General features: G+C 37.3%; 1 protein-coding gene across 11 annotated transcripts in view; it reads left to right on the top strand.

Moving 5' to 3' along the window:
• The first annotated feature begins 3,180 nt into the window (after nt 1–3,180).
• Nucleotides 3,181–24,909, top strand: part of adgrb2 (adhesion G protein-coupled receptor B2) — a 1,003,794-nt gene continuing 982,065 nt past the window's right edge. For 5 of the 11 annotated variants that reach the window (XM_051919049.1, XM_051919052.1, XM_051919050.1 and 2 more), the window contains exon 1: nt 3,185–3,664. The gene's annotated coding sequence lies outside the window, so the exon portion shown is untranslated. Of the gene's footprint in view, nt 3,665–24,909 lie in introns of all 11 variants that reach the window. The other 6 variants (XM_051919045.1, XM_051919047.1, XM_051919053.1 and 3 more) reach the window with 4 other exon arrangements.

The following is a 24,909-nucleotide window of genomic DNA, read 5'->3' as shown; positions in this document are numbered from 1 at the left end:
GTTAAATATAAATGTAAAACTGTTTTTCTTACTTTTGAAAAATATAATTGAAAACCAGTCTTGACTGGAAGTTGCCATTTTTGTGAGAGGCTTTGTTAGGGAAATGAAATAAACCATTTCAACAGTTTCTCTGGGCAGAGAGCGCACTTTTAGGCAAATACTACCCATGGGAAACTTGAGGGGGTAAGTTGGTTTTGGAAGCTGTTCCCACAGTACTTTTAAAATTGACTTACTATAAAGTTCAGAAATAAAAAATAACTTAAGAAGCATTCACAAAACACCTTTTCATTGCCTTTATTCAGAGGTAAAATCTAACTCTACGCTACTAGATCACAGGACTAGCAAAGGTTAATAAACAGGTACTATGGACATTTTGGGAAGGAATGAAGGTTGGTGGTTTGAAATGTTTTGAGGGATTGTTCCTGCCTTGCACCCGATGTTTGCTGGGATAGCATTGAAAAGATGGGTGGAAAGGTGGTGTGAAGGAATTAGGAAGAAAAGCAGTATTGGTTATCTCTCTAGAAGAAAAATACATTTGTGACAAGCATTATAAATGTATATATCAATTAATATTATTTCTAAGGTGCTGACATTAACAGGCTGACAGACAGATTTGAAAAACACTATGTAATAGATAGTGTAATAAGAGACTGAAAAAGCGTAAAGGTTTGGGGAAATTGTCCCCATATACTTGAAGAATTGTGAGATAATGATAATGGTTTTTACAGACTAGAGTCCAAAACAGAACTGAGTAGGTTAGCAAATGTGTTGTATTTATAGTAGACAAAGAGGAAGAGGTGGGATCTTGTGACCGGAACTGGAAATTATGTCATCAGGCTGCCCCTTCTTTGGAGATGGAAATTGCGTAATTAGGAGGTCGGTTCTTCTGATGGTCTGCAGAGGGAGAAAAGGGAGATGCATCAGAGGACAGAGCCAACCCCTGGTTTGGTGGAGAAACATTACATTTAAGCCTGCATTCGCATGTGTGTAATAGATAGATAGATAGATAGATAGATAGATAGATAGATAGATAGATAGATAGATAGATAGATAGATAGATAGATAGATAGATAGATAGATAGATAGATAGATAGATACTGCATTTATCCCAGAAACTGAAGAGATATAGAAATATTATAACAAACAAAAACAGCAACCTAACCGTCAGATTATTTTATTGATAAGGGTGGAAGAATAAATGCTTTTAATAACATGTTTTTAATATTTCCAAAGTTCTTTTTGCAATTATTTCCCCTTGAAAATAATATAAAATGATGCTCAGATAAGCTGGTAATATATGTGTTTCTTCAACTGACAGCTGCTAACAGCCCTGCAAATGAGGGCTGTTCAGAGACCTAGCCCTGCTTTTACTGAGTTTGTTCCATAACATAACATAACAGTCCATCACATAACTCAAACAAAAAGCCTTGTTCTCCTCTTGAACAATTTAGAGTCACTAAACAAACTAATATAGTATGAAAAAACAAAACAAAAATAAAAATGAAAAACAACAAAAAACAAAAGAAAACAGTAGTATGGATGTTAAAAACTGTTTATTCCAGTGTAGTTTTGCTGGTTGCTATTGCATGTGCTATGAAGAGAAGACACTCCAAAAGGCTTATTAGTCATTTAATTCAAAGGATTTTTTTTCTGCTGGCTGATATTGTTTCCTTCCAAACTCTGCCCGAGCTACAGACCTGACTTTGCATCAAGCGAACTCAGTGGGTATGAACTGTGTGGTTAGAAATACGGTATATAGGAGGCAATTAATCAAACCTATCAGTCTTGCATATTGGTAGGAAACCAGAGTGCATGGAGATGTAGTACACTGACACAGGCAGAGCATGCAAAATGCTCACATCTGATTCCATGTTTCTAGAGCTATGAAGCAGCAGTTATATTTATTGAGCTACAGTGTTAATCTATAGATTTATAGAGTCACATCATGGGTATTGAATACAATGAAATTCTTATTTCCATACTGATTAACATGCACCATGGCACCACTACTTCAAAACTTCTGTCTTCCTTAACTGAAAAATCACAGGACAAATTTGTTATAATATTATAATGAAAATAAAACAGAATAAAAGCCAAGGACAGAACTCCAAAGAAATCTTAACAATATTAAAGTATCCCTAAACGGTGCTATTTTTGGCTCTGACTGCAAGAACAAGGGCCAGGATCACTATGGATATTTCAAACACACTGGAAAACTTTTATTTACAGTCCCCAGCACTTGTGATTTATCTTATAGTTGCCAGAGTGGGACGTGATGTAAACACATAGAATAAGTAAAGTCAACAGAACCTATTTATTATTTGGCTCACCGTTTGAAATTCGAAGGAATCTTATATTACAAAACAAGCCAAAAAAATAAATAAATTGTATGCTGCAAAACATTAAGTGAAACTATTCAGTGCCGTTTAGTGCCTCGTTAAAATAATACAGCCAGCTACGAGAACTGACTAAACCTATACTTAATAAAAGTTTCATCCCCAAATTAAAAAAAGAAAAATCAATGAATACCTCGCAAAATAGTAAATTAAAACTTGTTAATGCCACCCAATGCTTCAGTGAAAAATAATACAATCTGCTGCAATACCCGCTTTTAGTAATGGAAATGACTGAACTTGAGAGTTAGAAAAACTTGAAACCCCTAAGTTGTCTTTAAATACGATCATTTTGGAGGAATTTGACTGCGTTCCATAAGTATCTTGTGAAATAAGTGTGCCTTGAATAATTCCTCTGTCTTTCTTCGACAGGTAGCATGAAGACATTCAACAAGTAATAATCTTTCTTGTTATCTAATTTCCTTTAAAAGCGTCTTTAAAATGCAAAAATTGACAATGAAACGCCGGCGGTTAAATCGATGTTACTAGTAATATGTAAGGGGTTTCAGTATGTTTGAAGCAATCAAAACTCTTAGCTCAGACCACTCTTTTGTAGAGACGCTTTGTAGATGTAAGCCGTTTAGCACAGTACATTAGCGTTCGAATTGTCTCCTTTAAAATGATGCAAAGAAAGGGCGAAAAGGCTTGTGCACGAGAGTATAAGAGCGGCGCGCTGACGTCATGCGAGCTGGACAGGAACGCGCAGCGCGTGCCCAAAGCAAGGCTGACTGTCAGACAAGCGGGTATAGAGAGATACAGGAGAGAGAGAGAGAGAGAGAGAGAGAGAGAGAGAGAGAGAGAGAGAGAGAGAGAGAGAGAGAGAGAGAGAGAGAGAGCAAGGGAGTGAGTCTGCGGAGAGTGCGACGCTCTTGAGCAACCGGGGATTACCCTGATAAAGCCTCCCGCAAGATGAGAGACACCATGGTCTGGAATACAGTAACAAAACCCGAGAGGAGTATGGAATTAACTAAGTGGGTGTGAAGACCACCTGCCATCTGTGCCGTGTATTTCAACTGATTCGGAGAAAACCACTCTAAATTACCCCATCTCATAAATTTTATTTATTTATTTATTCCATTCGGTTTTCCGTTTTCTTTCCATTAATTTATTTTTACATGTATATATGCTTTCCTTTTTCTGCTGCTGTGGGAACCGCTCACTACGTTTTCTCCGAGTCTCCTATATCTGAGACGTCTCAGGGATGGGAAACTTCATTTGGATCTACGAAGCGGTCTGCAAAATACCCAATAACTACTGCTAACAGAGATCAGGTAGGAGGCATGTGGCGCAGCCTTTTGATGACTTGCGCGACTTTCTGACAGATTTTTTTTTTTGTAATTTAATCGGCTGTTCGGGAAAGACAGCGTGTCAAGACAGTGGATAGTTGTGCAGTCCTTTACGGGCAGCTGATCGAAGTAAAGCGTATAAATAAGACATGAACAAGGAATGCAGAAAAGGCTTTGCGGTATTCTGCTCCTTTCCTTTTAGTTCTCTCTTGATATCATTATGCTTTAGCAGCACATATTCTTTAGGAAAAAGAAGTGTTACACCATCTCCAAGTTTCCAACCTATTGTCGTCATATTTGAGAAAATGTATGAAAGGTTCTGTTTTCTTCATGTCTAAATTCTGATGGCTCTGACCATGCTAAACGAGACGTCGTTTTCTATTTTGGTATTAATTATTTGTACACAATTTAACGCTGTACGTAAACGTGTCTGATGAATATGACAAGTAAAGAATATTCACGGCGTATTTAGTCCTGTAAACAATTAGAGGGTACATAGTGTGCACAGCTGAACAATGATAAATACGGGGAAACATTAGTACTTAGCAAATGAAGGATGTTTGCTTGAGTTTATGTGATTTCGAAGTTTACCATAAACAAAATAATTCAATGCAGATTTTGCTACTTTTCCTATTTTAGCAGAACCCTGTGCAGCTCTGATTGTATGATGTAGAGTGACACTAGTGTTTGAAACGTAGCAGTCCTTTTGCACACGTAAATGCCGTTAATACCAGTTGCAGAACACGATTTACGAAAAGAAAAGAGGGAAAAAAATCACACTATAGTGAGCTGTCAAAATCGGCAGATCATCTAGATGTGTTTGAGATGTGCGCTGATAGTGGAAAGAACGAAATAATACAATAACAAAAGCGTGTTCTCTGGCGCCCGCTGTAGTCATTTTAAGACAATGGAAGGGCTGCAAAGAATTTCATATTTCTCTGGTCAGTAAAACAGAAACTACTTGTTAATAAATTTAAACTTTCTTTACATTGTAAACAAGCGTCTCTGCGTATTTATTTGGAATTTAATCGCAGGTGTACAATTAGTTCTAATGCGAATATGCTCATTACTTTTTTAACTTTAGTTTTTGAAAAAGGTATTACAAGCGAGAGTACTGTGCACACGTTAGCCGTGCTGAATAGGCAATCCACTGAAAGTGACGGAAAAGGGAGCTGTTCGCGTGTTAGGTACTGAAGTCTCGTCCACGCGTTTCTCAGAACATTTAATGTCTTGTACTCCATCGCTCGTTTGATAAAACAGAAAGCGCGAAGCTCGTAAGCAGGCGTTTGGTGAAACTGCGGCGGTTGTTAATTTTCTACAGAGTAGTTTTCCTGATGTGCACTAAATTGGTAGATTATAAAAGTAAATACACACCTGCTGCTGTGTACTTAAAGCCCAGAGTTGAACGGTCATTACCGGCGTCTTCTTAATGATGTGTGCAGCAGTTTGATCACTAGTCAGCATCGCTGAGGATCTCCGATTTGCAGGATCAAATTGAATGAAAAAAAAAAAAAAAAACCACACACACACAGAAGAATTACTTGTTTCATTACAAAACGGGCGGGCACTTAGACTAGTTTCCAAAAATGGCAAAAAGTCCGTACAGCTGAAGGTGACGTTTACAGGCTGCCTCAGACTTAGCGAAAACTATACAAAAAGCAAATTTAAAGTAAGAAGCGACCCGGCAGGCACAGGGGGTGGGGGTATGTAGTACAGATATGCTGCAAGCTAAAGGGTGCGAGGTCTTGTTATTTTATAACTGAGAGTATTTCAAACTATGATAAAGTGGAAAATATTTGGTTTTCACTTAAAATATGTATACTTTTACTCCATGTTTGAAGTATGTGTGGCAACGTATGTTCAGCATGTCAAAACAGTTGAAAGATATTTACATAGTATGCTTATTACATATCAATTGCTTTATATGTCTTATAATTTTACTCTGATATCTGTGCCATCCATTTATTTCAACTTGCATTTGACCGAAGTTGTTAAGAAACCTTAATCCTATTTTATTTCAAACTAAATGTGATAATTATGCAGTATATTTCCTATGTATTGATATATTTATTAAAGTCAAATTTACAAATGTTACATTTAGCTTACTTCTTAGTTAATTCTTACTGTTAATTTATTAAAGAAGCATTCTTTGTGATTATCTAGATAAACGTAGTTGTGAATTAAACCATTTCCAGAATGCATGGTTAAGAGAAATTGAGAAGCAATTAACTTTGAAAGAAATCTGTTGTTGTTACAATTCATCATTATTGCTTGGTGGATGGCTCTGTGATCAAAGTGTTGGTGAAAACAGCTTTTTAAATTTAATCAGATTTGTGACCAATAAAATATTTTTAAGAAATCATATCTAATATATTTTATAGCTGATTTTGTCTTGGCTGACTAATTAGCGAAAGTCATTAAAATGGAAGGAAAACAGAACAGATCTCAGGGGAATTGGAAATTCACTTCTGATTAGTGGGGAATATGCATTTTGATAGCAATTGATTGGAAGAGATGAAGATTTCATTACAGACTGGCATAAGTAGCTGTTGATTAATTTATTTAAATTTACTTAAAACGTAAAGACAAATTACAGTGTTGGAAATGGGGGATACACCGGGAGATGGTATTTCTAACAACTTGCTCCAGCTGATTTTTTTCCCCCTATAATCCAAAGAGGCTCATTTTTTGAAAAGTAACATCAAAAACTTTTGTGCTAGATTTGACTAGATGTTGTTCAGCCCATCCTTTCATATCCAATATCCAAGCTCTTTCAATCTTCATAAAATCTAAGAGGAGAAATTTCTTTACAGTATTTTTTAATGCACACCTCATAAGACTGTAGCATAAAATGTATCGATCTTTCTTGTATTCAAAAGAGTCAAGTGTTTTTAAAGCTCAAGGTGACTTTAAAAGCCTACCATAGTGAAGTCTGTGTCTCCAACTGAGACAGTCATTCCCTTCTGAAGATAAAAAAAGAAATAAACTCAGGGTAAAATCAGCATGTAGATGTCAATAGATATTTATATATGGAGTTTTTTTAATACAAAGTTTAAATAATGAACATATGAAAGGGCATCTCTTTTAACTAGCACTTCTACTTGTTTTAATCATTTAAATTTGATTAAAGAAGGGCTTGTATACTTAGGGAAAATATCACGAAAGGTTATGTTTGTGAGATGTACCAGAGATCTCTTTCAAGATACCTAGGCAATATGACACTATGTATATGTGCATGTAGTAGAAATTAAAAAAAAAAACAAGTTGGTCCAAAAATGTCTAATTAAAAGTCTTATAAATAGGCAAATTTTGTATTAAATCAGCAAATGCAGGAAAAAAAAACATTGCTTTTCCTGTTTTGAGGTATTAAATGTTTAATGTAAGGAAGATACAACATCTGGCTGTAATATAAAATTATAAAAAATAAAATAAACTTAGAGTCTGTTCCATATCATATATCATATATGGACAGTTTAACATCTGTGGCAGAGCGAAGGGCGCTCAGCAGGCTCCTATCAATTATGGAGAATCCACTGCATCCACTAAATAATGTCATCTCCAGACAGAAGAGCAGCTTCAGCGACAGACTGCTGTCACTGTCCTGCTCCACAGACAGATTGAGGAGATCGTTCCTCCCCCAAACTATGCGACTCTTTAATTCCACCCGGGGGGGTAAACGTTAATATTTAACATTATACATAGTTATTGTCTGTTTTTTCACCTGTATTATTATCATTCTTTAATTTAATATTATTTATTGTATCAGTATGCTGCTGCTGAAGAATGTGAATTTCCCATTGGGATTAATAAAGTATCTATCTATCTATCTATCTATCTATCTATCTATCTATCTATCTATCTATCTATCTATCTATCTATCTATCTATCTATCTATCTATCTATCTATCTATCTATCTATCTATCTATCTATATCAACTTCATGAAATTCTGATATCATGCAAATTGACTGTGCAGTAAAAGAGCAAAACAAAAAGAGAAGAGGCATTAAAGAAAATATGACAGTATGAAGGGCCCCAAACTGAACCACTTTCCCCAAAGGTTGTGTGAAAACTCCTAGCATGAAAGAAATGAAATTTGTGATTATAATTTCTTCTGTTCTTACATGAATGTGTTATCCTAAATCTTTATATGTGAATACTAACTCCACTGTGAATATAAATTAGAGCAATTGCCTAAGTTATTGAACATTTAAGACATATTTCTAAATGAATGAACAATCCATGTACAGATATGGAATTCTGAAAAGTAGGTATAAAAGTAATAGCTAAAACTAAAAGCATAATTATGGCATTTCTATTTCTAACTAAACACAGAAAGTCTGATGTTAAGAGGAATTTGAATTGCAAAAACCATTATAGGTTAGTCCTTATATTCCTACAGGCCTTCATGGAATTTTCTTTGAAAGTCTGTGGGTGTATTGGTTACAGCTTTTGACATTTTCAAGCAATCACATTAATTTCAATCAGTCTCATTAATTTCATTATAGACCTTGTGTCTAAGCTAATAATGCCCTGCATATTTAAAATGTTGCTCTCCTCCTCAGTTTAGTTCAGTGCAGGTTGTCCTTGTGTTGTGCTCTTTATTGCAGAGTGGCAGCAAGCACTAGCATAGTTTTACAGATACAATACAATGAAAGAAAAGTAGGGCATCATGCAACCCATACATATAATTTACACATTAAGCCATATATTTCTAAAAATGTCTGTAGATGAACATGGCTTTATCTATTAGTTGTAAATACACTGAACAGATATCCATAAAATTGAGTTTACATGTAATCAAAATTTTAACAGCAGATACTACTAATAAAGCAGACATTATGGCTAGTTCACTGCAGAAGAGAAGTAAATAAAATCTATCCAGTTGTATTTGTAGATCAAGTAAACTTCATGGGTTACAAGGTAGCACATGTTCTTTTGGAAGGTCAGATGGGTTCCCCTTTGATTATTCTGTCTCTGGCTTGGATAGTTTCTGCATCCCTTAAGTGTTCTAGCTCTGTTTGGAAGAGTAATACTAAACATCTTTTCAATTAATTAGTTATACACATAAACATACCCATGCTACAAATAAATAAATGTAACTGTTCATTTGGGTGGAATTCTTTCAGATTCTCTTTATTAAAGGCACGATTTAATGCCATCTCCTTTGTGTGCTTTTGTTTCCTAAAATGAAGTAGCACCTATTCCTTCAGTTACTGTTGTACTCAAATATGGCAACTAGCAACTGCATATGATAAATACTGCTTGTGGAATAATCAATAACTCAAGTGGCAATATGTGGCAATATCTACACTAAAATGACATTCAAAAAATTCAGTACTCCTTGAGTTTCAGTATGTGAAGTGCATTCTTTTTTAAGTCTTTAAATGGAGTGACGTTCAAAATAAATTGATAAATGGATGCAGACTTGGGTACTCTCATTATTATATTTGTGCTCTGTCACTTATTTTACATTCATTTTTGTTACTGAAAAAACTATTTGGATTGGAGTGAATTAAAATATTTATATTATTTGGGTGAATGTTCACATGGCAGAGCTGAACACAGTCTGGTTTGAGCAATGTGTGACACTGTGTAGTTGCTGCAAATTCTGTATTAGTGCATAAGTGGCAAACTACAAAAGGTGGCTTCAGGTTAAAATAGCATAAAAGAACATTATTAGACCTGTTTATTCCAAGTTGAGGTTGTAATGGGCCAGAACCTATCCCAGTAGCACTGAACGTGGGCAGTAAACCACACGATGGATGGAGTGCCAATCCATCTCATAGCCCACTCATTTATACACCTATACTAACATCCTCCTCAAGTTGGAATCACCAATTAATCTAACAGATATGTTTTGGGGAATGTGGAAAAAAATTGAGTGCCCAGTAGAAAACTCATACAGAAATATGGACAATGTACAAACTTCACATGGATAATGCCTGGGCCTGGGATCCATGAGGCAGCAGCTCTACTTCCTGCTCCCCTGTGCTACACTAAGTCAAAAAAACAAAAAAAAATTTACTAACTTTTGGACTGGAGTTTTTTATTTGAATTATCTTTTTTTTTTTTCAAAGGGCAGATTTAACTTGAAAAACTGGTACAGAATGAGTGAGTGTACAGGTATGTGAGTGCAGCCTATGATGGACTGAGATATTGTTCAGGTTTGGTTCCTGCCTTATACTTCATACTGCCAGGGTATCCTCCTTCTTACCATGTTCTTATAACGGAAGCAGTAAAACTAGAAAATGGATGGAAGGGATTTTTTTCTTTTCTCTAGATAAAGAAAACATGCAATATAAAGGGATAACCCTTTGTCCTAAGCTTATACAGTAAAAATGGCTAGAGTGTAGCATTAAACAGAATGTTAAAGCAACATTTTATTCTTCATCACCCAAACAATTATTCAGTCCTTGTTTTCCATTTTTCTTGAGACTATAGTGTAATGATTTATGGAGGAATGCAGGCTAAGCAGACGGTTGTTATCTGGCTTGAGCTTCTGTGATGATGTGCCTACTGCCCAGCTCCTTGTTGACCATCACCTTTTCAGCTTTGATACAGTACTTTACACTGAGCAAATGTCAAAAACATTTGCATTACAAGCTCCTTAATCAAAGTCATTCTTGCACAAGCATCAGCCTGTGATTTTTAGAAGAAGGCTGATTACAGTCTTACTGTGTAATCATTGTGGCAGTCATGTTCATACACACGCAAACATTATTTGGAATTTGTCTCTTATTTAACTGTGTCACTTTGACTTTACTTATTTAAATGGCACACTTTTGTTAATTGAAATAGTTTATTTTCAAGGCCCTTGTGAGGTTTTGTTTGTGTTAAGGCAGGGCCTGCTGACACAAAGCAGACGCAGACCAATTTATCAAAATAAAACAAGACAAATTGCAGCAATGAGAAAATTACAGTATGCTAGATAAATAAAAAAAGAAGCAAGAAGTTTCCACGCCTGACTTTGCCCTCTGTGGAATAATATAAGGCGACGAGACTTTGTGGAATTGCAAAAGCATTTCCTTGGTTGTTTTCTTGTTTGAAAAGTTTTCAGGAAATGTGTTATTTGATTTAATTGTTATCTACTGTAACACACAGTCATTGTGCTTTACATTACCCATTCAGTTATTTAGTTTATTCACCACAAAACCAGGGACTGTTCTGTAGGCTTAATGAAACTGTCACACAAGGATAAATGTCCACTGTCACTTTCAGGCGTTGGCAGTAAAACCAGGAATAAAAAGGGACTAGTGTATCCGTGGGCAAATTTTAAGTATATAAGTGAGCCTAAGTGCAAACTTGTTAGTCAGTAGGCAGAAAACTTGACTCGGCACATTCCCCAGTTCTCTTTATTGATTGCCTTTTCAATTTGTGCAATAAAGAAGATGTCAACTTGTAGAAAAGTAAAATAAGGTTTATTTTTCATCTTTCTGTATTTCTGTATAAATGGTGAAAAGCAGGAATGAAAAATTTTAAATTCTGCGGTGTTCATTAAATTTGCATTTGCTTTCATTTACTGGATTCACTTGACTGTTTCAAAGCTTGCAGTGAAATTCTACACCTTTCTTAAGATAACTCTCAATATGTAATTATTTTGACGCACAATTTTTACATATAAAACTAGGCTTTTTACAACAACATTTGGTATAAGGCAGGAACCAAACCCAAACTGGGCTTCAATCCATCTCCAAGAACACTCGGGCCAGGCCAGTAGATTTTCCAGTTAGTGAAGTCTGCATGTCTTGGGAAATAGAAGGAAGCTCGAATACATGGAATACAGACACATATAAAAGGCACCTTGACAATGACAGGACTGGGAATTAAAGAGGTTAATGTTGACCTCTGTGGCACTGTGGAGTAGCCATCTAACCACTAACTTACCCAGCTTACTTTAGTACGGGGTCAGAAGAGCCAGAGCCGGAGCAATAACAGTAAGAGGAAGACAGACACTCAGTGGAGCTCAGTACCAAAAAAACAACAGCTTTAAAAAAATGTTTTGGATAAATTTCACTGCAGACTCTGTATTGCACTACTATTAATGTAAAAATGGATATTCAATAAAGTAATGCGCAAATTATTTAAAAAGAATTTTGGTGATACAATATATAGCAGCAATAAGATTTATTGCAATAAACAAACTTTGTCATTTGTTGTTATAAGGCTTTAAAAGCAAAGCAAAAATTGGTTTTGAGCAAAATCAGATTTTTTATTCCGCTCCATGGGATGGTAGTCTTTTTCGAGCTGCCAGTTATCTCATCAGACAGAATCAGTAGCTGTCTTTTCATTTGGGAATAAATGGACTGTACTAATTGATGTTACTGTCAGTTTGTTTAGAGTGCAAACTATCCATTCATTTAGGAAATTTCACATTTTCAATACATACTGATCTTTTCATTTCCTGAAAAAAAGGAAACACTCCACTCATCCTGACTCCTGTTTCTTAAGATAAGCATAAAATCTAATGTCTATGTCTTGTGATGACGACCCTCCAGATGACTGCTGAATCATATCCAGTATGTATGCAGTCTGTCAGTGGTATTCGTGTGTGTGCTTGGACAATTGAGACGTGAAGACCAGTTTTGTCACAGAACACAACATTTAAGTGTTGTTTGTCTATTTATTGTATAGAACAGAAAATTTCTTTATAAATGTTTGTTGCTTTTTGGTGTGTATGTATTGACATTTGCATGTGTATCATAGATGATATTGTATAACACTATAACAGGTTATAGCATTTGAATTTATGTGTATATATACATGCAATAATGAGATATTTAAAATAAAATCCTTTTTGAGAAGTAGGCGGCAAAGGGCTACCATACACAGCATGTGGTTTATTTATTTGCATGAGCTGCTCAGTGTGGTGTTAGGAGAAGTTGCAAAGATCTTTACATTTCAGCGGCAGTTCTCCTTAGAAATATTATTTTAAAGTGAACTGTCAAGAAGTCTGTTGGCCATTGTGGACTGGCTCTTTTATTGCCTTTTTTCACTCCAATGCATTCCTGTACTATAATATAATATAATATAATATAATATAATATAATATAATATAATATAATATAATATAATATAATATAATATAATATAATAATTTTTGAAGGTAGCTATTTCAATGTTTTTCCTACTTATTATTTAATAAATAAAGTTCAGGCTTGGTTTATTAGAGATAAATTGTGGAGGAATAAAGATGAAGCTTTCTTTTGTATAGCACTATTCACCAGCTAGTAAACAAGGGTACATTTCAAAATTAGGAGATTTGTAAGTCAGAATGACAGTTGTGAACATAATCTGATTTTGTGCAATCAGCCAGTATAGTGGATAAGAGGCAGCAACAGGGACGCCCTTCACGGGGATCATCATTTTACTTTATATTTTCATCTTTTTCATTTTACTGTTTCATGATTTAGTGTATATAGCACAAATCAAAGCATACTTATCAAAGAAACTATATATATTTCATCTTCTGCAAAAAAAAAGTAACTAGAAAAGCTAACCTACCACAAAACCCCTGTGATTCATGGAAATGCTATGTGGTCTTGTTTTTTTAATTCTAGTGTTTTTAATTTATATCGCAGTTTCTGGCTCTTAAAACTGTGCCAAGGAAGCTTTGAAATTCTGTGTGAAAGAAGGCTGATGGATACAAGCATAAGCTGTATATGTCAGATGTTGCTATAGCTACAAAGCATGTATATGTGTAGTAGATACTTTTCACTTACTGTAATTCCTCATGTTATTATTGCTTTAATTGAGGGCAATGCACTGTAGCACAAATATCATTTTTATATCTCGTTTCTTTATTATTTACTTGTCCATGTATTCCTTTCCAACTTAGCCTTCTGTGTCTTAAAAGTTGCTTCTAAGCCACAAGTGTCAGACTCTGGTCCTGGAGGGCCGCAGTGGCTGCTGGTTTTCAGTCTAACCATCTTCTTCATTAATGGCCAATTGTTGCTGCTAATTAGCTTCTTTTTCTTTAGTTTTAATTAACTTGATTCAGGCCCCTTAGTTGTCTTTTTTTCCTTAATTAGCAGCCAAACAATAATGAGACACAAAACAAGCCACACAAATGATCAGCTCACCTGTGCCCATCATGCAGTATCTGAAAATGAAGAAAGGTGAAGGTCTCAGTAAGGATGATCTCTCAGGTCACCCAAATATTTTGACAGTGTTCTTAGAAATGACAGAAAATCAACAGGTTTGGAAATGTCTGCTATGGCAGAATGAGAGCAGCAACAAGCCATGGAAATAAATAATGGGTTTAATTAATAACAAGAATCGGCTTCTCATTAAAAGATTGGTTGGAATAAAATTGGTTGGAGTTTGAAATCCCAATTTAGCTGGTCATTTGTTGGCTCGTTTCACATCTCATTTCTGTTTGACTGTCATTTACTGAAGAAAGGAATAAATTCAGAGGACTGAATCCTTTAAAAACATCCATCCATTATCCAAGCTGCTATATCCTAACTACAGGGTCACGGGGGTCTGCTGGAGCCAGCCCCAGTCAACACAGGGCACAAGGCAGGAAACAAACCCCGGCAGGGTGCCAGCCCACTGCAGGGCGCACACACACACACCCACACACCAAGCACACACTAGGGACAATTTAGGATTGTCAATGCACCTAACTTGCATGTCTTTGGACTGTGGGAGGAAACTGGAGTACCCGAAGGAAACCCACGCAGACACAGGGAGAACATGCAAACTCCATGCAGGAAGGGCCTGGGAAGCAAACCTGGGTCTCCTAACTGAGAGGCAGCAGCGCTACCACTGCTCCACCGTGCTGCCCCTTCCTTAAAAACAAGGCTATTAAAATGAAGGGAAAAGAAGTTAAGTAGCAGTGAAAACTGGTCACTGAGTAAGAAAAGGGTTAGAATGAAAACCTGCAGCCACTGCAGCCCTCCAGGCCTAGAGTTCGACACCCATGTTCTAAGCAATCCAAGGTTCTCCTTCCTTGTATGCATTTCTGAAGAAATAGATTACAAATTTCTGGCATCTTGTCCTGGCAATGGTTAATAATAATGTATCCACCTATCTATCCACTTACTAATTCACTCAGTTCAATTTTACAGTACAAGGAGATGGAGCCTATCCAAGTAGCATCAGGTGCAAGCAGAACCGACTCTGAACAGGGCACCAGTCACTCATGTCAGGCCAACTTCAGCTCAGCATTTAAGTGAACTATAACAAGTTTTAAAACTCAGAGTGCCTGGAGAAAAAAAAAAACACATGAAGAACCACTGTGCCTCCATGCTGCCCACAGTAATAGTATATAAAACTTACTTTTATAAAAGGCTTCATTGTTCTGTGTGCTGGAGGGTGCGACTGACATGGTGGGGGTTTGAGTAATATACAATGAAAGATATTTGCTCTATTTTTACATTTGCCAACATTCCCACTAGACTGGAATGAAAGAATATACCTGGCTTTAGTTCAGATCAAACCATAGTAATGTGTCAGAAGGTGCCAATTTCCCTCTTCACTTGGAGGCATAATAATTGTGTGGACTAGAAAGCAGAAAATGGTTTTAATGGATTTTTACTGAAAGCAGGGAGAGTGAGAATGTAAACTTTAATCAAGATAGCTGTGGATTATGCACCTTGTGGTAGTTGGCAGGGCATTTCTCTGAGAGGCACATTACCATGCGGTGTGTGGAATATGTTACCCCAAGGTATGTACAGGAATTAAAAAATGTACTGGATTCATTCATCAGATATCTCCATGTGGGCTTGGAATGAGGCAAGAGAACCTAAGCTGCCCTGCTATAAATATTTATAATGTGCATTACCTTGCAGAGGACCTCAGTAATGATGTTGTGTGACAATTTGGGACTCACTAGAGTGCGCAGCTGTTTTTGCATTCTGCCATGATTGCCTGTGCTGTCACAGTACCTGCAGTGCAGGTTAGGAGGTCTCGCGTTCCTCCTGGACTCCATCTAAATGGGTGACCTTAAACTGTGTAAATAATAATAATAATAAAACCCCTTATCCATCTTCTACAGCGACATGCTGAGTTCATTTTTTGTAATAGAATCTAATAAATCTTGTTGGATGTACTTAAGCTTCTATTACATATTAATGAACTAGTAAGCAATGATGCCTGTTTACTGCCACCGAAATGCTGTAAGATGTAGCGACAGGTTTTGCAGATCATTTTTTCCTTGCGTAGCCTGTTAATTTATTTACAGGTGAATTTCCTTGGGTTTCAAATATGGATTCCATTTGACAAGATCAAAGTGCTGGGTAAGATGGCATATAGCTGCTGTTAAAGTCCATCCCGTAAATGCCAAAAGGGATTCTGCTCTGTTGGGCCCTTCAGCAAGGCCCTTAACCTGCAATTGCTGAGCGCTTTGAGTAGTGAGAAAAGCGCTATATAAATGCAAACAATTATTAAGTGCATTGAGATACATGTAGAAAAGATAATTCACTTTTAAACCTTCACTATGAACTCCAAGATTATTATTTATTTTGTGATGCCCGACTGCTGAAAATGAATATTAAGTATTTACAATTCTGCACTTTTTCAACTTCCGTACTTTTGTATTTCTCCAAGAAAGACTGTTCTGAGCATTTGGCTCTTTATGGTTAGTGTACTTCATGTATGATTAACCATAGAGATTGGGCTTTGTTCTTTAGTTTGATGTGTTGAGAGTTGGTCTTGGCATCCAAATGTTTTGTTCAGTTTGACTAGGCATCAAATAACCCTCTGCTTGATGCATTTGAAGACAGAAATCATATTGCTTTCACCTAGGTACTCCATCTAAGGTAAACTGTAGGAATCACATAAAAAAATGAGTTCCGATTAAAATATCCTCAATTTTATAATAGTCAAGTTTGCTATAGACTATTGTATATCTGCAGCATTGAGTCCTAGGGAAGAATTACTGCTGGCCAGGACACCCATCCTTCAGAGGGCACAGTCAGGAACACATAGATATACCAGCCCAATTTAAATCTACTAATTATCTGAGCATAAACATCTTTAGGAGGTTAGAAGACAAGTAACAGGAGAAAACAACCTGTCCAGATAGAAGAAAAATGTGCAGAGTCCAGATAGTGTGCTGGATTTAAATCCCTACCTGTGAAACAGGTAGTAATAACTACTAAACCACCATTTCATTTTTTTTCATTTATTATTCACCTGACCCATTAGACCGCAGCAATTCTACCACATAAAAGCACTGCCTGCCAAGTAAACCAATTGTATTTATATGGGCACTATGGTTTAGTGATTAAGGCTTTGGACTTCAAACCCAGAGGTTGCCAGATCAAATCACAGTACTAACAAAGTGTGAACATGAGCAAGTCACTTTGCAAAAGAAATGTAACCAATTGTATCTTAAATGATGTAAGTCACTTTGGATGAAGGTTTGTATTTCCATACCATACCCAGTATTACTTAACGTTGTGATAACAGTAAGAGAGGAAGCAGGGGCCCGTGGCTACTTCTGTAAACTATGCAGGTCCTTGCCATGCCTCATGATTAGTATTTGGAAAGGTGAGGAAGGTGAGGATTCAAGTTTGGTTCTAGAGCTCTTTGTTAATGCACTTTAAAGAGAGCCATCCTAGCTAAGAATCTGAGAGCACTACACATTGTAATAGTGGAATTTCAGCTTATATTTGAATAAACTGAATTTAGGGTGCAGTGTGCATAATTTTATTTATTTATTGAGTGTATTTAGTTGTATCAGGCAGTTATGCAAAGAAATATTTGGATGTTTGGATGTTTTTAATAATAGGCAATGCATAAGCTTACATCTCCAAACTGTGAAACTGTATATTTTCTTCTTAATCTGTGTGACGTTAAGTGGTTATTTAGATGTATGTATGCTTAAAGTGTGAACGATAGGAGCTGCTCAGCAAAACATACCATATGTCTTTAATAATCTAGTTTGGACATATTGGTTCATTTATGTACCTTCAAGTACTAGACCTGATCTGTCCTACTGCATGCTGAGTCCCTTCTGGGTTAAGTGTATGCTCCAAAGTTGGGCTAGATGTTCTTAGTTTCCCTTCTTTAGACTTTTATATTGTCTTAGAGGAGGTATGCTTCCATCACTGGAAACATGGTATATCCACTTCTGTTCCTGCCCGGTAATATACAGTATCTGAGCTCCAGCAGGTCTCAGTCCTTTGTTAGTTTTGTGCCCTCAGAGTGTTTGGATCAGGTAAATATAACAAAATGTGACAATATGTATATTTATGTTGCTTTGTGTTTTGTCTTATACTGTTAAATTTTGCAAACTCTTGAGCCTACAGAAAAATCAATTTGTATTGAAGTGTATTGAACATTGCCTTGACGGCAGAAATACCACTCTTTTCTATGCACATTTAAAATTTCTTTTATATTTGTTTCCATATTCCTCTTATTGTATATCCTTCTCTCAATTTTTTGTGTTCAACAGAATAGGACTGTCCCATCTTTAAAAAGCACAACTGAGAGTTTTACAATTTTTGTCTGTCCCCCTTGATTTTGCTTATCTGTTTTAACTATTGTTTTAACTTGTCACAAAGCACAGAGGATCATGTGGTCAATTTGTAGGAGCATAATGTATTCACTTAGTTGCTTCTTATTAGTTAAGTGCCCAGGCATAACCTATCCTCCTCACTCTCATTATATTTATCTGCTTCCTTTCACCATTATAATGGATATCAAGAAATGTCCCCAGTTTGTTTGATACACATTACTTTGTCAAAGACGCAAGCAAGCCTGACGGTACAATTGATTGCTTGTATCTGATGGAATGTATAGAAAAGGAGCTGTCTGGGTGTGATAACTGGATCCACCAGGACCTGCCAGCTTGTTGTCAGTAAGCATAGCTAAGCAGAATGTTTATCAGTAAGTCTGTTGCATATTAGCTCCATTTATTATAATTTGCAGGATTTCAGTCTTGACCAGAATCTTGTAGATTATTCTAAAGAGACCCTCACTCTTTCCTTTTGGTGGGCTTTACAAATGAGGGCCTTAGCAGTTTTCAGTGGTTAAACTCATAATAAGCAGGGTTAATGCAGCATCACAGCAATGTCAGTGTGGCACATACAAGACACATAACCTAAACCTTATTTGCAATATGCAGGGCTTTAGCTTTTCCAGTGCACAGAACAATATATGAGACAATGATTTTAAAAAATGTTTGAATTCCAGATTTACAACAGCATTTATCAGCTGTACCACAAGCTGTAAAGAGAAATGCAGAAGAGGTAAAAATATATATTTTTCTGTTCACATTGTCAAGTCGTAGAAACCAAAGTAATTTTTTATTCGCTCATAAAGGTATCAGCATGCTAGAAGCCTCTTTCATTTTAATGTGAAATATCTGAACTACAATATACAACAAAGGGGTGGCATTTTATTGTCAGTACTGCAAACATGTATCTATTACACATATGTTTTTATGTAAGGAGAACTTAAAAAAATGTTAATAACATTTACAAAGCATAAATAAAGTTGTTATCTCTCCAACTTGGCCTTTTAGCAAATTTTTACTTTAAAATGCTCAGAGGTTAGATATACTGAATTTAAATTAATATTACCTACTTTATATGCACAAGTAGTTTTGCCAGTGTATCAAAAATTGTAATTAGGAAGAACCACTGTACTAATTGTTTATAAAAGTTATTAAGAATAAACGAAGCCTTCCTTATATTATGTTACTTAACAATATATGGGTAATAGATGCATGTTTGCAGTACCTAAACCAAAGTGTTTCCAAAGAGCTTAATTGTTAAACACAATGTTGTATTTCAAACTCTAAAACCACTTGTAAAGAGAGATCATTAACTGAGTGCCCCATGCCTTACTAAAATCATCCATCCATCCATCCATTATCCAACCCGCTATATCCTAACTACAGGGTCATGGGGGTCTGCTGGAGCCAACCCCAGCCAACACAGGGCACTAGGCAGGAAACAAACCCTGGGCAGGGCGCCAGCCCACCGCAGTACTTAAATCATATTTCAGAAAATCATCACATATCTCGCTTTGCAGCTTTCTAAAACATATGGCTTTGTGTCAGAATAAAATTAACGTTTCTTTCATCGTAATACAAATTGCTATACAGTTTCAGCCAATCAGTTTATTCCAAACATCCAGCATGGCAGTGTGAGGTTTCATTGTTGATAGTTTTAGGTGAGTTCTTCTTGAACTTTTATTGAGTTATTTACTTTTTTTTATTATTAATTTTTGTATTAGGTGCTGTATAGCATTTAGGACTCAATTCTCAACTGTATTCTATCCTCTGTGCAGAAATGCATACACTAAAACCTGCAACACAGTTACATTAAGTAACTGCTGAAAGATCAAGGAAGTTGAGATGTTGTGTATGCTGCACTCTAGGCTTTTGGAGCTGCATTTCAGTATAGAGTACCGTGAAGAGCGATTTATGTCTTTAATAGTGCCTCATAGTCTTTTTCCTGATCTGTTTATGAAACTGCTTGATGCCATCTTCAAGACATTACTTGCTGTGTGTTTCTGAAGGTATGTTTGATCTTGATTTTGCAAAATGTTTGTCTTTGGCTTTCGTTTATTCTTTGAAGTATATGAATTCATAGCATTCTGTTAACAAATTTTAATCTGTTGTGTTTTGCCAAAAAACTAAAAAAAAAAAGATATCTTGGAGTAATTTCTGTAGAAATAGATTTAATACTTTTGTAAAACTTGGTATTCTGTGTATTCTTATTTGGTCAAAACAATAAAGGCCATTTCCCTCAGTTTAGCTAATATGAATACACCGCATTTTACAAAGAAACTCTTCATTTGCGTCCCCTGCTCTGTTTTGCTTCTCAAAAACTTGATGACAGGACACAATTTCCATTATTTCCCTATAAAATGTTACCAAACCTTTACTCCATACCCTAAGTGTAGTATGCTGTTAATCAATTAAATGTTTTTGCATTTTCAGTGGGTCACTAACCTTTGTGCTCTTAGTAGTAGATAATAATATTAAACTTTATCACGCAGAAGAAGCCCTTTAGCTGTTGTGATTGATTATTGATAGTAATTATAAGGGAGTTGGTAATGTCACATTGCATCACTACAGTGTCTCACAACACTCTACAAAGTCTGACAGGATGTGCTCAGTCATTCAAGAGCTGTCCTGCTTTATTTATGCATTGATTTTTGGTGTTCTTTCAACCTCTGCTGTAATGCTGCAGCATCTTTATGTCATGAATCTGTGAAGTGTGTTTTTGTTTTGAGCATTACTCAGTAAAACAACTTAAAGCATCTTAATTCCTTTTATGCCTGCCATGTCAAAACAGTCTGTTTCATTTTCTATTTTTTATAGCAGTAAATATGAATGATTATGCTTCTTTTGGTGGAATTCCAACTTTGTAGCTTACAGTTGTCTCCTTTAGCAAGCATTGCCAGTTCTGATTGCCATCCCTCCTTCCAAACATTCAGGCTCAAAAAATATAGTTTTAAATTCCCATGTAGCACAAGGGAGATTCATTGCTGTTAGGTTTGTAATGCACTTGATGGCTTGGGTCCAGGTTTGCAGCTTCATCCTACTGCTATGTTTTTCATAAGCCTGCTTTCTGCAGAGTGATATTAACTAGTGTTTATTATGGAAATAGACTCCTGTATCAGGAGGGCAGTGCCATCCCCTCTCATGCTAGCCCTCTTATTTAAAATTTGAAAAAATAAACTCAAATTAACAGTTAGAAGTGGCAGAGATTAATCAATAAACTTTACAAATTCCAGGAAAATATATGCAGAGACCGCAATTACCTTCATTAAGCCTAAATGAGAGACATAGATGCAGTGATTTTGCATTGAACTTTATTGCATAATAGTCTCTCCAGTTAATGTTGCCACTTTATAAAAGAACTGAATATGACTTGTTTGACAGAAACATTTTAAAAAGAAATGTACCAAATACATTAGTGGAGTATTTTGATGTGTACTATAGAGAATGCTGTAGATATAATAAATTATGTTTAATTATACCTTCCAGGAGTTCTTTATAAGGCTGACATCATGTCAGTAGAACAAGAAACACAGAAAGTAAAGTAACATTTGTCTTGAATTCCTGTTGTTAAACTTTTCTATGCTGCATTATATTCTCTTCTATGCTTTATTCTAACATTTCCAAACTCTGTATTAGATGCTCTTTAATTTTGAAAATGAGTTTTCAATGGGCTGCAATTTAGGGCTTTACCTTGAAGAGACATTGAAATAATGTTTCATCCTCTAAATATACATAAAATTATGAGGGTTGTTTGTCTGTCAAGCATAAACTCGCAAACCACTGGCCTTTGAAGTTTGATGATGGTCTTAATTAACGACTTATGCTCTGACACATGCAACACAACCCATGATTTGTATGTCCAGTTCGTGGAGGCCACGAAATTTGGCTTAGAGTCCTTCTCATTGTGACCAAAGTCACAAAAACATGCATCCTCTGACCAGAAATGCACAACCACACACAAACATAATGGAGGCACTGGCACGCAGTGTACACGCAACATTACTGACATGGGGTGAACCCCAGCGAAATCAATTGGAAGGTTTCAGTGGCATGTCCACAAACACCTTCCAGTGCAAAAGAAACAGATTCACTCTGCCACAGTGAAGCAAATTCCACACACCAATGACACACTCCTCAACTGAGGCACAAAAAGCGCAGGTGAGACAAACTCTGACAGATTCTTCCACAAGCTTACACTCCACTCACAAAACTAAGTCACTCACACCCTTTGTCCAAGAAAAACAGTAGCAGCTGTCACCTTTTGTCACCATTGGCCTAAAAACAGGAGCTGTTTCACTGACGACAAATGATAACATGGTGTGGTGCCCGGATGGGGGTGGTACCCAGCCGGGACGCCCAGGAGGACCAGAGGAGGGCTTGTGCCTCCTCCAGACCACGAGGGGGCGATGGCCCTGGTTGCTTTGGGGACCACGGGTACAGTGCTTGGAAGCTCTACCCCGTAGGGGCCCGTGGTCACCGCCAGGGGGCGCCCCAATGCCTTGGGGGCCCTGGACCCCAGCGCTTCCACCACATCTGGAAGTGCTGGGGGGAAGAAAAGAGGGGACACCTGGAGTGCTTCCGGGGTGCACAGCCAGCACTTCTGCCACATTGGGGAGTGATGGTGGAAGATTGCCGGGGAGCACCTGGAGCACATCCGGGTGTGCATAAAAGGGGCCGCCTCCCTTCAGACAGAGACGAGAGTCGGGTGGAAGCAGGACGACGTCGGAGGAGAACAAGGAGGCGGCCTGAAGAGAAAGGCATTGTGTTGTGTGGCCAGGACTTTGGGGACCGTGGGGTTTGTGAGCACTGTAATAATGGAAAATAAACGTGTGTTGGGTGACATGAACGTGTCTGCCTGTCTGTGTCTGGGCCAACTTCCACAATGGCATGACATGGTCGCACATACTAAAGAGAAAGATCAGCCTGAAATTTCAAAGGATGTGCAGTAACAAATGATTTAGAACACATGCACAGTATCAACAGCTCCTTGTCTTTTATATCCATATGAGCCTCTACTGATAATCACCCAAAGCACAGTGCATATGTGTTCAAATGAGTTGAGGATGAAAAAAGTAAACGGCACACGCACGCCTGAAAGTTTCTTTAATTTATCATATATATAGCTGTTTAAACAAACAATTTCATGGCCTACGAATAGAGACATCTCTCCTAATTTCCTTACAATTGATCCAGAAACAAACATCCATCCATCCATCCATCCATCCATATTCCAACCTGCTGAATCCAAACACAGGGTCACGGGGGTCTGCTGGAGCCAATCCCAGCCAACACAGGGCACAAGGCAGGAACCAATCCCGGGCAGGGTGCCAACCCACCGCAGGACACACACAAACTAGTGCCAATTTAGAATCGCCAATCCACCTAACCTGCATGTCTTTGGACTGTGGGAGGAAACCCACGCAGACACGGGGAAAACATGCAAACTCCACGCAGGGAGGACCCGGGGAGTGAACCCAGGTCCCCAGGTCTTCCAACTGCGAGGTAGCAGCGCTACCCACTGCGCCACTGTGCCGCCCAGAAACAAACATATTTAATATTTATTATTCCTCCCCTGCACCCATGTATTCAAATCTTCTACTACCTCATGGCATTCCCAACACAAAGACTACAATTGCCATCACACTCTGCAGCAGAAGATTTCATCAAGACCCAGTCAGTTTCAATAGGAGCATCACCAAAAGAGTAAAGTCATCAGAGCTCCTGTGGTTTTCCTTCTTCAACCACTTTTGTGTTAATAATTTCATTACCTCACTGGATTACAGTTTTTATCTTACAGGACATCTTTGTTTCTCATTGTAGGTTGTGTTTAGCTAAATTGCATTTATATAGGATGCGTTTCCCCCTTATTTGATTCTGAACCATTTTCAGAAAAATGTATAAGTCCAAAGCTGGCATACGCAGTGTTGCCAATCACTGTCTATTGTGATATTATATATGCTATCATCTACACACCAAAATTGGTCCTTGACCGCTTGGTCAAGCCTGCACTTCATTGTAGCGTGAATGGCACACTTGACAATAACTGAACTGTACAGTCTTGCATTTCTGAAAAAAAAAAACAGTGTTGTGCACCTGCATATAGCCATTACAGCCAAAGCACTGGTGAGGCCTCATCTGGAGTACTGTGTACAGTTTTGGTCTCCAGGCTACAGAAAGGACACAGCAGTGCTGGAAAAAGTCCAGAGAAGAGCGAATATGCTGATTCCAAGGCTACCGGGGATGAATCATAAGGAAAGATTAAAAGAGTTGAGCCTTTTTAGTTTAAGCAAAAGAACATTAAGAGGAGACTTGATTGAAGTGTTTAAAATTATGAAGGGAATTAGTACAGTGGATCGAGAGTGTTATTTTAAAATGAGTTCATCATCAGGGACATAGTTGTAAACTTGTTAAGGGTAAATTTCACACAAAAATTGGGAGGTTTATCTTTATGCAGAGAACTACAGACACTTGGAATAAGCTACCAGGTGGTGTGTCAGACAGTAGGATTTTAGGGATTTTCAAAACTAGAGTTGAGGTTATCCATCCATCCATCCATTTTCCAACCTGCTGAATCCAAACACAGGGTCACGGGGGTCTGCTGGAGCCAATCCCAGCCAACACAGGGCACAAGGCAGGAACCAATCCCGGGCAGGGTGCCAACCCACCGCAGGACACACACAAACACACCCACACACCAAGCACACACTAGGGCCAATTTAGAATCGCCAATCCACCTAACCAGCATGTCTTTGGACTGTGGGAGG

This window comes from Erpetoichthys calabaricus, chromosome 14 (assembly GCF_900747795.2).
Source record: "Erpetoichthys calabaricus chromosome 14, fErpCal1.3, whole genome shotgun sequence".
Lineage (NCBI taxonomy): Eukaryota > Metazoa > Chordata > Cladistia > Polypteriformes > Polypteridae > Erpetoichthys > Erpetoichthys calabaricus.
This window is presented reverse-complemented; position numbering and strand designations above follow the sequence as displayed.